This window comes from Sinocyclocheilus anshuiensis, unplaced genomic scaffold (assembly GCF_001515605.1).
Source record: "Sinocyclocheilus anshuiensis isolate Anshui unplaced genomic scaffold, SAMN03320099.WGS_v1.1 scaffold860, whole genome shotgun sequence".
Classification (NCBI taxonomy): Eukaryota; Metazoa; Chordata; class Actinopteri; order Cypriniformes; family Cyprinidae; genus Sinocyclocheilus; species Sinocyclocheilus anshuiensis.
In genome coordinates this window covers 1,111,929-1,123,187 of record NW_015548288.1, presented here as the reverse complement: position 1 = coordinate 1,123,187, position 11,259 = coordinate 1,111,929, and the positions used below count along the sequence as shown (strand labels likewise).

General features: G+C 35.8%; 1 protein-coding gene across 1 annotated transcript in view; it reads right to left on the bottom strand.

Annotated features, from left to right (window-relative positions):
* Positions 1-3,841, bottom strand: part of LOC107655892 (rho guanine nucleotide exchange factor 28-like) — an 89,985-nt gene extending 86,144 nt beyond the window's left edge. The window contains exon 1 of the mRNA XM_016443505.1: positions 3,669-3,841. The gene's annotated coding sequence lies outside the window, so the exon portion shown is untranslated. The remainder of the gene's footprint in view (positions 1-3,668) is intronic.
* Between the last annotated feature and the right edge of the window lie 7,418 nt (positions 3,842-11,259).

The window sequence follows — 11,259 nt, the reverse complement described above, 5'->3', positions numbered from 1 at the left end:
GGGAGAAAAGAGAGAGAGAGAGAGAGAGAGAGAGAGAGAGAGAGAGAGAGAGAGAGAGGTGCCCTGAGTGACCTCTGGCTGCTTCGGTTTCTCTGGGTGAAATCAAGCTGACTTCAGCCAGACGCGCTCACATTCCACGTGCAGTTTACTGACACATGCCAGATGTCCTCTGTATCACTCTCTGTAACACTGAATCCATCACAATTACAACCTTTAACAGATCAGAACGGTAGCAAAGAAAAATATGAGGTCTTTGAGCTCTGGTGATGGGGTGAAACATACACAAAACAAAAACGTATAAAAGTTTGATTCCCAGCACCAATGAATGACTCAGTGCAGTGCATTTGGGGTCTGACTTTTCAGAGAACAAGTAGTGTCATATTAGATATATAAATATTATTAAACTTTAAAAAACTGAACTACAAAATTACTAATACTAAAACTGAAATTAAAATAAATCTATATAGAAATATTTGTATAAAAATATATTTAAAAATATAAAAACAAATAAATTAACAAAAGCACAATACAAAATTAATAAAACTTTGACTAAAATAAAAAAGCTATATATAAAACTGTATATAAATAATACTAAAATAACACTGGTTCAGAATGACAATGCTCTATTGAAAATGTTCTAAAATAACATTTAAAAAAAAGCAAATCTGATTTACTATGAGGCATGTACAATGGAAGTGAATTGGGCCAATAATATGTATTGTTTCAATAATATAGTCATAAGGCAACAGATGTGTACTAACATGATTTTAGCATGGAAAAAAGTTACTTACTAAACTAAAGCTACCATGATAACCAGCACCATAAACCTTAAAATTGACTGTTAAAAAATAATATTTAAAGAGTTTTACAGCTTTTAAGAGAGTTTAAGCTTTAAAAAGAAGAATTAATGTAAGTGCTTTTACAAAAATTTTTTTTTTTTTTTTAAGTTCCATTGTAAGTAGCCCACCATAATAACAAAACGATGGAAGAAATGATTCATGGTAATCAACATTAGGCCACAAACATTGTTGATTGAGCCTAACCCTCTACTGAACCTGGAAAATTCATGCAAAACAGCATTTTCTGTTAGACAGTCTAAAATGCGACTAGACTAACATTAGTCTTATGGGATATTCGCTAGCTACCCAGTAGCCCTGTGAAGCATTCTTTTGTTGCTTCTGTTTGCTCAGTATTCAACAGAGCAAAGAAGAGAGACAAAGACTGATGAGGAGCGCACTTCAAAGTGCCTTTCATGCCAGACCCTCCTATTTCTCTTTCTCTGGCCTGAAAGTGAGGGCTGGGACTCTGTCAGGCCATGCCATTCAAGCAGGATACAACAGGGGAAGGAGGAAGTCAAAATCGCCCCTGATTTTTTATATATTCCCTATATAACCATGTATGTGACAAATAAAAAATCTTGAATCTTGAATCTTGATTACCAGGACAAAATGCTCTCACCCCCTCTTCTCTCTGCGTCCTCCAGTTTGGCTCTGACACATCCACTGGCCTCAAGTGTGTATCTAGATTTCGGCAAACATAATCATGACTGCAACCTCAACATTGTACAATCAAGTGCTTAAAACACTTCCGATGACAGCTCTGCTAGCCTCATGGCCACAATCATAATAATAAAGTTTCAATTAAATGGACACAACTAACTTGAGTCTGTTTAGTGAGGAGTAATATGGTGCTGTCTCAATGTTATGCCACCATAAACTGCAAACTCAGGGTCGAAATTTATGTCTTCTTCCTTTAAGTACTAACTCACATTCACACAGGTTAAGGTTAAAGATATGAGTAGGGTTTGGGTTAGTCACTGCAGGGCTCCAAATAAACACAGTGTATGAATACTGCATGCAAATCTGATGTTTTGCTGAACAAGGGTTACCATTTATCTTCACACTGCCCATACAATCTCCCAATTATTTTCCACTGTTATGAGACACTTCTTTTAATGTTAGTAAAAACTTTGCTTAAAAAAAAGAAAGAAAAAAATAAACTTTGAGTCTTCTTGCTCCCAAATTGTTTTAGCTTAACCATTCACAAACACCTTTGTGTGGACATGAACAGATATGCTCATTTATGGTGGATATTTAATTTTTTTAAATTATCCAAATTTAATACAGACAGACATATATACCAGTTGTCGAATTCAGATTTCTACTTTGAACACAGTCATTGTTATTGCAACTGCTATTAATTGCAGTTATGTGTAAAATGAATAACAAATGCCATTAAAAAAATACATCATAAAACACTAAACTAAAAGCTTAAAGTGATGTCAAAGTTACAACCTATTAGTGCTGGGCGGTGTGAGCAAAAATTTATATCACGGTATTTTTCAAAATTATACCGGTTTCACGGTACATGACGGCATTTTTTTTTTTCATGCATGACCAGGTGTTAACCATATTTTCTACTGATTGAGAGAGGAAATACTGCAGTATATTGACTTAGAATGCCCTACTTTACTGTCATGATGAGTGAATATGGTCAAAAAATACCACACTAAATAGTGACTAAACACGACCCCATGCATGACCGGGTGTTAACCATATTTTGTACTGATTGAGAGAGGAAATACTGCAGTATATTGACTTAGAATGCCCTACTTTACTGTCATGATGAGTGAATATGGTCAAAAAATACCACACTAAATAGTGACTAAACACGACCCCATTAACCAGGAGTCACTCTCATTTACAGTGGGTACGGAAAGTATTCAGACCCCCTTAAATTTTTCACTCTTTGTTATATTGCAGCCATTTGCTAAAATCATTTAAGTTAATTTTTTTTTCCTCATTAATGTACACACAGCAGCACCCCATACTGACAGAAAAACACAGAATCGTTGACATTTTTGCAGATTTATTAAAAAAGAAAAACTGAAATATCACATGGTCCTAAGTATTCAGACCCTTTGCTCAGTATTTAGTAGAAGCACCCTTTTGATCTAATACAAAAGACAGTATAAGTCATTATAATCCGTAATTATGTCCCCATTGGATGCAACAAATGCCTCGTTTATAATGGGTGTTTTTGTCTCGTAGCTCCGGCCGGGACAAGGCATCACAGTATGGTAAGGGGAATAACATTTCCCATAACACGCTTGAGGTATTCGGCCAATCACAACGCACTGGATAGCTGGCCAATCAGAGCACACCTCGCTTTTCAGACCGATGAGCTTTGTAAAAATCGACGCGTTTCAGAAAGGCGGGGCATAGCGGAGAAACAATAATGTACAGTATGTGGAAAATAATGTGTTTTTTTTTTACCTTAAACCGCATAAACACATTTCATTACACCAAATACATAAAATAATGATCTTTTTAGCAACATCATATGACCCCTTTAAATAAAATCCAGTAGAAACGACAGAAATGATTTAGGTAGATTAAGCTGATGTAAACAAAGATAATGTTATACTACAAACATTTTACAGTGCTCCAGTTCCCATAGCTGCGGCTGTCAACTGACAGTTTTCACTGGAGCTTCATTCTTCCCGGCACAACTTCCAAAACGTTTACAACATTATTCGAAGACGAAAATAAGATTCCATTTTAGAAGCCGTGGGGGGGGGGATAACTAGAAGTAGGATAACTACTTCTCAACACTTTAATGAAAGCGCGTCCGCACCTGTACAAGACATGCAAAAACAGAACTCTTACCTCACTCCATACGAGTGTAATCTCTTCAAATTCACAATGTAAAGCTTTCAAATTGCTTGTACAAAATATCCTGACTGACTCACGGCCGGTACATCCGTGTGCGTGACTTGCACTTGTACAATGCCGACTGTTTTGAACGGACATGGGGGTTGTGGATGCGCCACGGGTGCTCACTCTCTCTTCAACGCCGTGTGTGATGATGGCCCTGCCCCCCAACGCGTGCATTAACCAATCCTACTACGGTGAAGGTTTGGGTTATGAATATTAAGTAGGCTACTTGACTTGACACCGCAGAAAAGGTAACCAAGTGACGTCAGCATGACTTAATTACTATTCAAGAGCTAAACCTTCATCATAGTAGGACTTACTAAGAGCTTTATACTATTTATTTTTAAAAAGTATACTCCTTATAAACAGGTTTTGGTAAGTGGCATTACATGACAATAAATATGTACATTTTAATGTCGTTTAAAACACAAATTATTATTTTCAGAATTGCAGAACTAAAAAGGTGTCATACATTAAACAATATGTAAAGAACAGAAAGGTTATTAGGTTTTATTCTATTACATGCTATTTTAGGATCATGCCAGTGATATAGACCACAGCTGAAAGTAACCTATCTGTTTAAGCCAGCCAGATATGATACATGTTAAATAATAAAAATCATGTTAATATGCTTGTAAAACAGGATATACAACCATATCACTCTTAAATCCTAAATCATCTAACACCTACTGTGCCTGGTCGGTACAGATAAAAAAGACATGTCAAGAAGTGTCACTCCTAAAGTCACACAGGATCAGTTTACTGAAAGTGCCCCTGGCAATTGAACAGGAAATGGAGAGGAAGTCAATCAATGTGCCCACCCTTCCTATCTGTTCTCCAACAGGTTGGACTGAGTCCAAGGATCACAGACAGATTTCTACCAGAAAACCCACCAGAGGATAAGAGTCTTTGCTTCAACCATATACAAATAGAGTACCACCTACTGGCTGATCAGTGACAATCTGGTATGTGATGTTTAATGAGCCTAAAAAATATTGTGTATGAGTCATGCCATTCATTATTCTTGTGAATCCTTGGCATAATTGAGATATTAAACAGAAAGCATAATTCTAGTGGGTAACAACATTATTTAGTGTCACAACATGATTAAACGAAACAGTCAAAATACACTGTGGTGCCATGTTTATAATGAATGAATTAATTAATTAATTAAGTTTTTTTGGAGGACAATTGTGTAAATGTGTCTGTCCAAGCTTTGTTCATTTTTCTGCTTCTCTGTGAACCTCTGGTTGATTTCTCTGTCTAATCTTACCTGAAAAAAATATATATATATACAATAACAAGTGTGATTTAATTCTCACTCAATGCTGTGATTCTTTTAAGGCAAACAAAAAGACAATGAAATAACAAAAAATAATGAATCATACAAAATATCTGCCTATTTTTTGTTTTATCCAGTTGTATTTACTCAGTGCAACTCATAACATCCAAGTGAAAGATATAACACCAACATGTCATAAAAAAATCAGAATCACTGAGTTGGAAAAAAGATCACCCCCCTCCTAAAAATAACTTGTAAACACAATCCGGTGTAGCTAATCACCTTCTCAGTGGCACACAAACCCATTTGGCTTTTAACTGTGATCAGCTGTGGTCATTTTGATTAGTTCAGCATGAAAAGAGTTTTCCTGGAGCATTTCAGGTCTTGGTTGTGCAACTGAAGCAAACAATCAACTATGGGTGGCAAGGCACTGTCAAAAGATGTCCGGGATAAAGCTGTGGTCAGGCACAAATCAGGAGAGAAAAAAAAAGGCAAAGGCTTTGTCAATGCCTAGAAGCACAGTGAAGTCTATTATTAAGAAGGTATTTGGTGCAACACAGACCCTCCCTGGATCAGGACGTCGCTCCAAACTGGATGAAAAACCAAGAAAGAAACTGGTCAGAGAGGCTCCCAAGAGGCCTACAGCGACTCTGAAGCAGTTGCAGGAATTTATGACAAAGAGTGGTTATTGTGTGCATGTGACAGTAATATCACAAATTCTCCACAAATGTGGCTTGTATGAGAGGGTTGCAAGAAAAAAGTCACTCCTCGAGAAAGGTCACGTTCAGTCACGACTGAGCTTTGCCAAAACGCACCTTGAAGATTCGGAGGCAGATGAGACTACAATTGAATTATTTGGCCTCAACACTAAACAAAATATCTGGCGAAAATCCAATACAGCTCAACAGCCAAATAACCGCATTCCTACAGTAAAGCATGGAGGTGGTAATATCCTGTTTATGGGGTGTTTCTCTGCAGCAGAATTCTTGAGGAAAATCTGTTGCCCTCTGCCAGAAAGTTGTCAATGGGAAGAAGGTTTCCCTTCCAACATGACAGTGACCCAAAGCACCCAGTGGTCGAAGGAGAAAAAGCTGAACGTCCTTGCATGACCTAGTCAGAGCCCAGACTTAAACACCACTGAAAATCTGTGGAATGACTTGAAGACCACAAACACTCACCATCAGATTGAACTGAACTTGAGCAGTTCAGCAAAGAAGAGTGGGCAAATATTGCAAAGTCTAGATGTGCAAAGTTAGTAGAGACAGACACATATCCCAACAGACTAAAGCTGTAATTAAAGCAAAGGATGGTTCAACAAAAGATGATTCAACAAAATAATTTTTCAACTCAGTGATTCGGTTTTGGGTTTATATATATATATATAAATATATATATATATATATATATATATATATATGTTCAGACATCTTTCACTTGGATGTTATAAGTTGTACGGAGTAAATACAGCTGGATAAAACAAAAACGGTGTCCGTTTTCATTTCAAGCCGCAAAGCAACAAAATGTGATTATTTTAAAGGGGGGCGATTCTTTTCTATACCCATTGTATAGTGTGAGTTTCCGTAATATCAGAGTTTAGACTGCCATCTTCTGGACATCACTGCACACTGCATCCGTAGCACTGAGTGTAGCCATTAGAAGACGAGAAGACATGACGCATTTTAAACTGCAAACAGGCATACTACTCTTACTATTTTTTTTATCATTTCTTTTTAAACCAGAAATAGTGTGAGTGGTATGCTGTTCTGAATTAGTCAATAGTAAACTTTAGCCCATAACCATCCCAAAGGGTATAATCACAAAAAAGATTTTGTTTTATTAAATACTGATGAAGCAACACAATTTTGTGTGACAGAAGATGCAAATAGAAGTAAATATAAAGGCAGTAAGGGGAACCTTTACCATACAAATGTCCCATTCTTGCATTTATTCCCTCAAACGACTTTCTTTGGGATTCTACAGGATTCTGCTACTTTAATTCAGACAAACATCTCATGAATCTAGTTAACTAAGCATATATAATTGACTGTAGCCTAGTCAGTAAGACCTTAGGTGGTGACATATGTGACTACAATCACAAATAAGAAGAGAGTGAAGGTATGAACAGTTAAAAGAATGTAGTTTGATTTATAAAATTAAAATAGGCCATGTTTTGATTGGTGATACAATTTTGGCCTCACTTGAAAATTAATAGTCAACATTAATGTAACCGGACAGTCACTGCATGAGGTGGAAGGGAAGAAATCTCCCACCCAGCAAACCACCATCCTTCCTGTGGACTGGAGCTGGGCTGTGACCCAAAAAGTGCCTTATGAGCAAATGCACAAACAACACCAACAAACAAACAAAAAACAACAACAACAGTCCCCCTTCCTCCATCACAATATCTGTCTGTCTGACTCCCTCACTCTATGAGAGAGGTGGGATCACGTCATGGTCCACATCCTTGCTGTGAAGAACAGCAGGAGAACTGAGAAAAGACAGGCCACAAAAGCTCCAGCACGACTTCTGAATAAAGGAGAAATCCTATTGACCGGAAGAACATGCAAGGCTGTTCAGCAGTGTCTCACGTTATCGGCCTATATTCAGCAGGCAACTCTCCCACTGCTGCCCCTCTTTGGCTCCTGATTTAGTCACACCACCAGCCCCGAATGACAGATCCCCAATCTTCCATCAGCCTTCTACATGTTCTCACAACCCAGAACACACAGAGACGGCTAAAAGAAAGGCGTTGGCAAAAAAAAGAGAGAAATGTACAGTGTGAAAGCCAGTCAGTTCTTAAACAGCCATATCTTCTATTTATTTACGATTGATAATATAAGACAAAATAACAGTTTACTCTGATAAAATACAACAAAATAATACTAATATGGCCAAACTGGCAAGTTCACAGCCAATTTTATGTTGTATATATGCAAAAAGAAATAGAAACAGTCTGTATACTGTTGTGGTGTGTATTCTTTGGGAGTTGTTTGTTGTAAATGTGTATCTGAAAGTGTACAAGTTTAGGCCTAAGTCCAAATTTGACCCAGGTGTCCAAAAACATGATCTCTGGGAACACAAGAGTCCTCTCATTCCGTGTAACCACAACTGTACTCTCAGTGCCTTTCAGTCAGGCAACGATCTCTCGCTCTGGCTGGCCTGAGTCCTCCATTGGCACAGCAGTGAGTACATTTATCAAACTACATTTCACAGCACTTCCTTCAAAGTTTTCAACTACCTAACTAAACTGGAGAACTAAAAAGAAGAAATCTCTGGATCAGTGAAAATAGGAGATCATTTTCCACTATAACACATAAATATCATATTTTAATGAAACATTTTGTTTCCTGCTTTTGCTTGTTGAAAATGAAACACTTTCAAGTCACACATTTGCTAATGTTATTTTTTTTAATGACTATTTTATTAATTTTTAAAGTGATGTCAGAATATGATGCCACTTTTATTGTCCCAAATGTTAAAAAAAGTCACAATTAAGATATAAAAACTAAAATGTAGGACATAAAAAAATCTAACTTTGATTAGGATGTGAGAACATCTATTCATATTTATGTGTTACATTTTAATCTTTTACTTTTGTGATCTCTTTTTTTGTTTAATATTTCTGTCATCATGATGTGACTTACTAAAGCCATTCTGTCTTTTACCAGTTCACAAGTACATCACACTTAATGATTTTAAGTCATACTTTTTAATGTCATAATGTTGAATTATAATAATTTTTTTTGTATGTCATCATTTCTTCTATCTCATAATTATTACTTTTTATGACATGATTTGGACTTTTTATCTCATAATTGACTTGTAATAACATTTTTCTCACAATTATAAGTTTGTCAAAACTGTAATTTACCAAAGCATTTTTTTCTTTTGTGGTGAAAATAGGCTTTCAAACGGCCTAATTATGGAATTAACTAAAAACACAGATTTAGAAATAAAATATAAAAAAATAACAACCAAAATTCAGTGCATAAGGATGCTGTCATAGAGGAAACAAAAGATGAAGAAAATAAGAAAGACACCAGACACATCAAAAGCTGAGTATGTGACAGTCAAGGACTATTTATATATAAATTAGGATATAAAAATGATGTCAGACAAACTAGGAAAATAAAGTGGCATTTTACATTTTTGAGTACAATTTTTGACCCTCGTCATGAAACTCATAACCTTAATAATGGTCTATACTAAGCAGCTCGCCTACAAAATTGCTGTATATTTTCAAACCACCCTCCATTTATTTTGTCAGTGCCTGTATATACAATGCTAATTTTTAAACTATTAATCTCCTCTAAGGTTCAGCAAAAGTTTTCAACAAATACTGCATTATGTGTGTTTGTGTTGGAACAGATTATACGTTTTTTTCATTTTTTTTTTTTTACTTGGATTAATCAAATTCTTCAAATCACTTCTAATCGTATCCGGCATAGAAAACAGAGTTTGATTATTCTGTTAAGTGCTGTAACTCAAACAATGCAAATTCATCCTTTCGTATTTGTCCAAGATCATTAATACCTAGGATTTTGTAATCCATTGGCTCAATCAGCATTATTATCTTGTTCTTGGTAATTACAGAAACAGGTCAAATGTGTATAATTATGCTTTGGAATTCTTCTGTTCGCTGTTATAGACAGTATAGCCTTGGCATACTGTATAGGGCAAGTGCATCCTCTTTTGAGTTCTGGTCTTCTGCACATGCAGTAAAACAAACAAACAAACAAGGTGATTGCTATTATGATCTTCATTCACAACATTCTTATCTTTTAAATATCCTGACAATTCATACAAATATGGGTAAAAGGGTGTTTAGTTATGCTGCTTCATCTGATTGGAACCAGCTACAAGTTAAATTGTGCCTCAAAGAGTTGGTCTCTTTCAATTCATTTAAGTGTATTTCAAATTATTTTGTCTTGGATTTACTCAGTGTATATTTTTGTTTATGTGAATTAATGTATGTTGTTTTGTTTAAATGTTTTTTTTAATGTTAAAAATATGTGTGTTGCCTGTCTTGGCCAGGACCCTCTTGTAAAAGAGATTTTATATCTCAAGAGTTTTATTTTTATATTATTTTATTTATTTTAATTTATTTATTTTGAAAAAGGTATGCTCCATGCAATAAATGGCCTTTATGAATATAATTGGTAATATCAAAACTAGAATATGGTTCAGTAGGGATTGGGATGAAATTTAGTTTTGACTGAAGCAGGCCTTTAGTGCCAGAAAACAAAAAAGATTAGTGGAACATAAACTGGCTAAATCCAAAACAAGAGCTTAAAATGCTGCCTCATCCCGCAAAGTCCTTAATCATTGAGTTAAGAAATCACCACTTTGGAGCTTTAGAGGCATGTGTGTGTGAATTAGTCTCTCAGTCAACTCAAGACAAACAAAGAGTTAAAGCCATGAAACACAAGGGGTCAGAGTCAAGCAAAAACAGCAAGCAGCTGGATTAGATCCTTCAGATCAGATTCTCTCAGAAAAGCTCTCTGCACATAGTTCAAGCAGGGCTGTTGAAATTGTTTATATTTATTTATCTTAAATGCTTTATTGTCTTAAAGCATCCACTAAGAAAAAAAAAGTCCATTACAATGTACAAAACAATCGGCCTCACAACAACTAACACTTCAACAATTTTACAGGAATTTTTAAGGGTATTAGGATCTGGTTGTAACCATGCTATACTATCTATTACCAAAGGGGTCGCAGCTCTCTCATATATGACCCAAAGTTTTCTGTGAAGCCTTTAAATTCAATTCTCCAACACAGAAACAGTAAACTTTACATCCAGGATGATAAAAGACAGAGAATAGAAAGGGCATTTTATAAGACTTTGACTTTTATAATTGACTTTCTATAAAATACCTTGACAAAGGACACAGTGATTCATTTACCTCAAAAATGTCCATTTGCTGTGTGTATCTAAAGATTGGGGTTGCAGGCTGGTGGTAATAGTGTCTATTTCAATCACTGCCCTAAATTCCTTCGTTTACACAGGGGTCTGTACAAACAGTGCTCTAGAGAGCTAACTATGAACACAAAAGTGAATGGGGCTTAGAGCCTGCTAAAGCAGAACTTTGACAGGTTGTGTAGAAATATGAAGTATATCCCATATAAACTGATTAGCGTTGTGCAATCAGAGGGAAAATCTAGCAATATAAATGCATGATCGCAGAGCCACTTAATAGAGGAATAGAAAATCACATAGTGGTCATGATGTATGAAAAATGCCATAAACTTCAAAAGCAC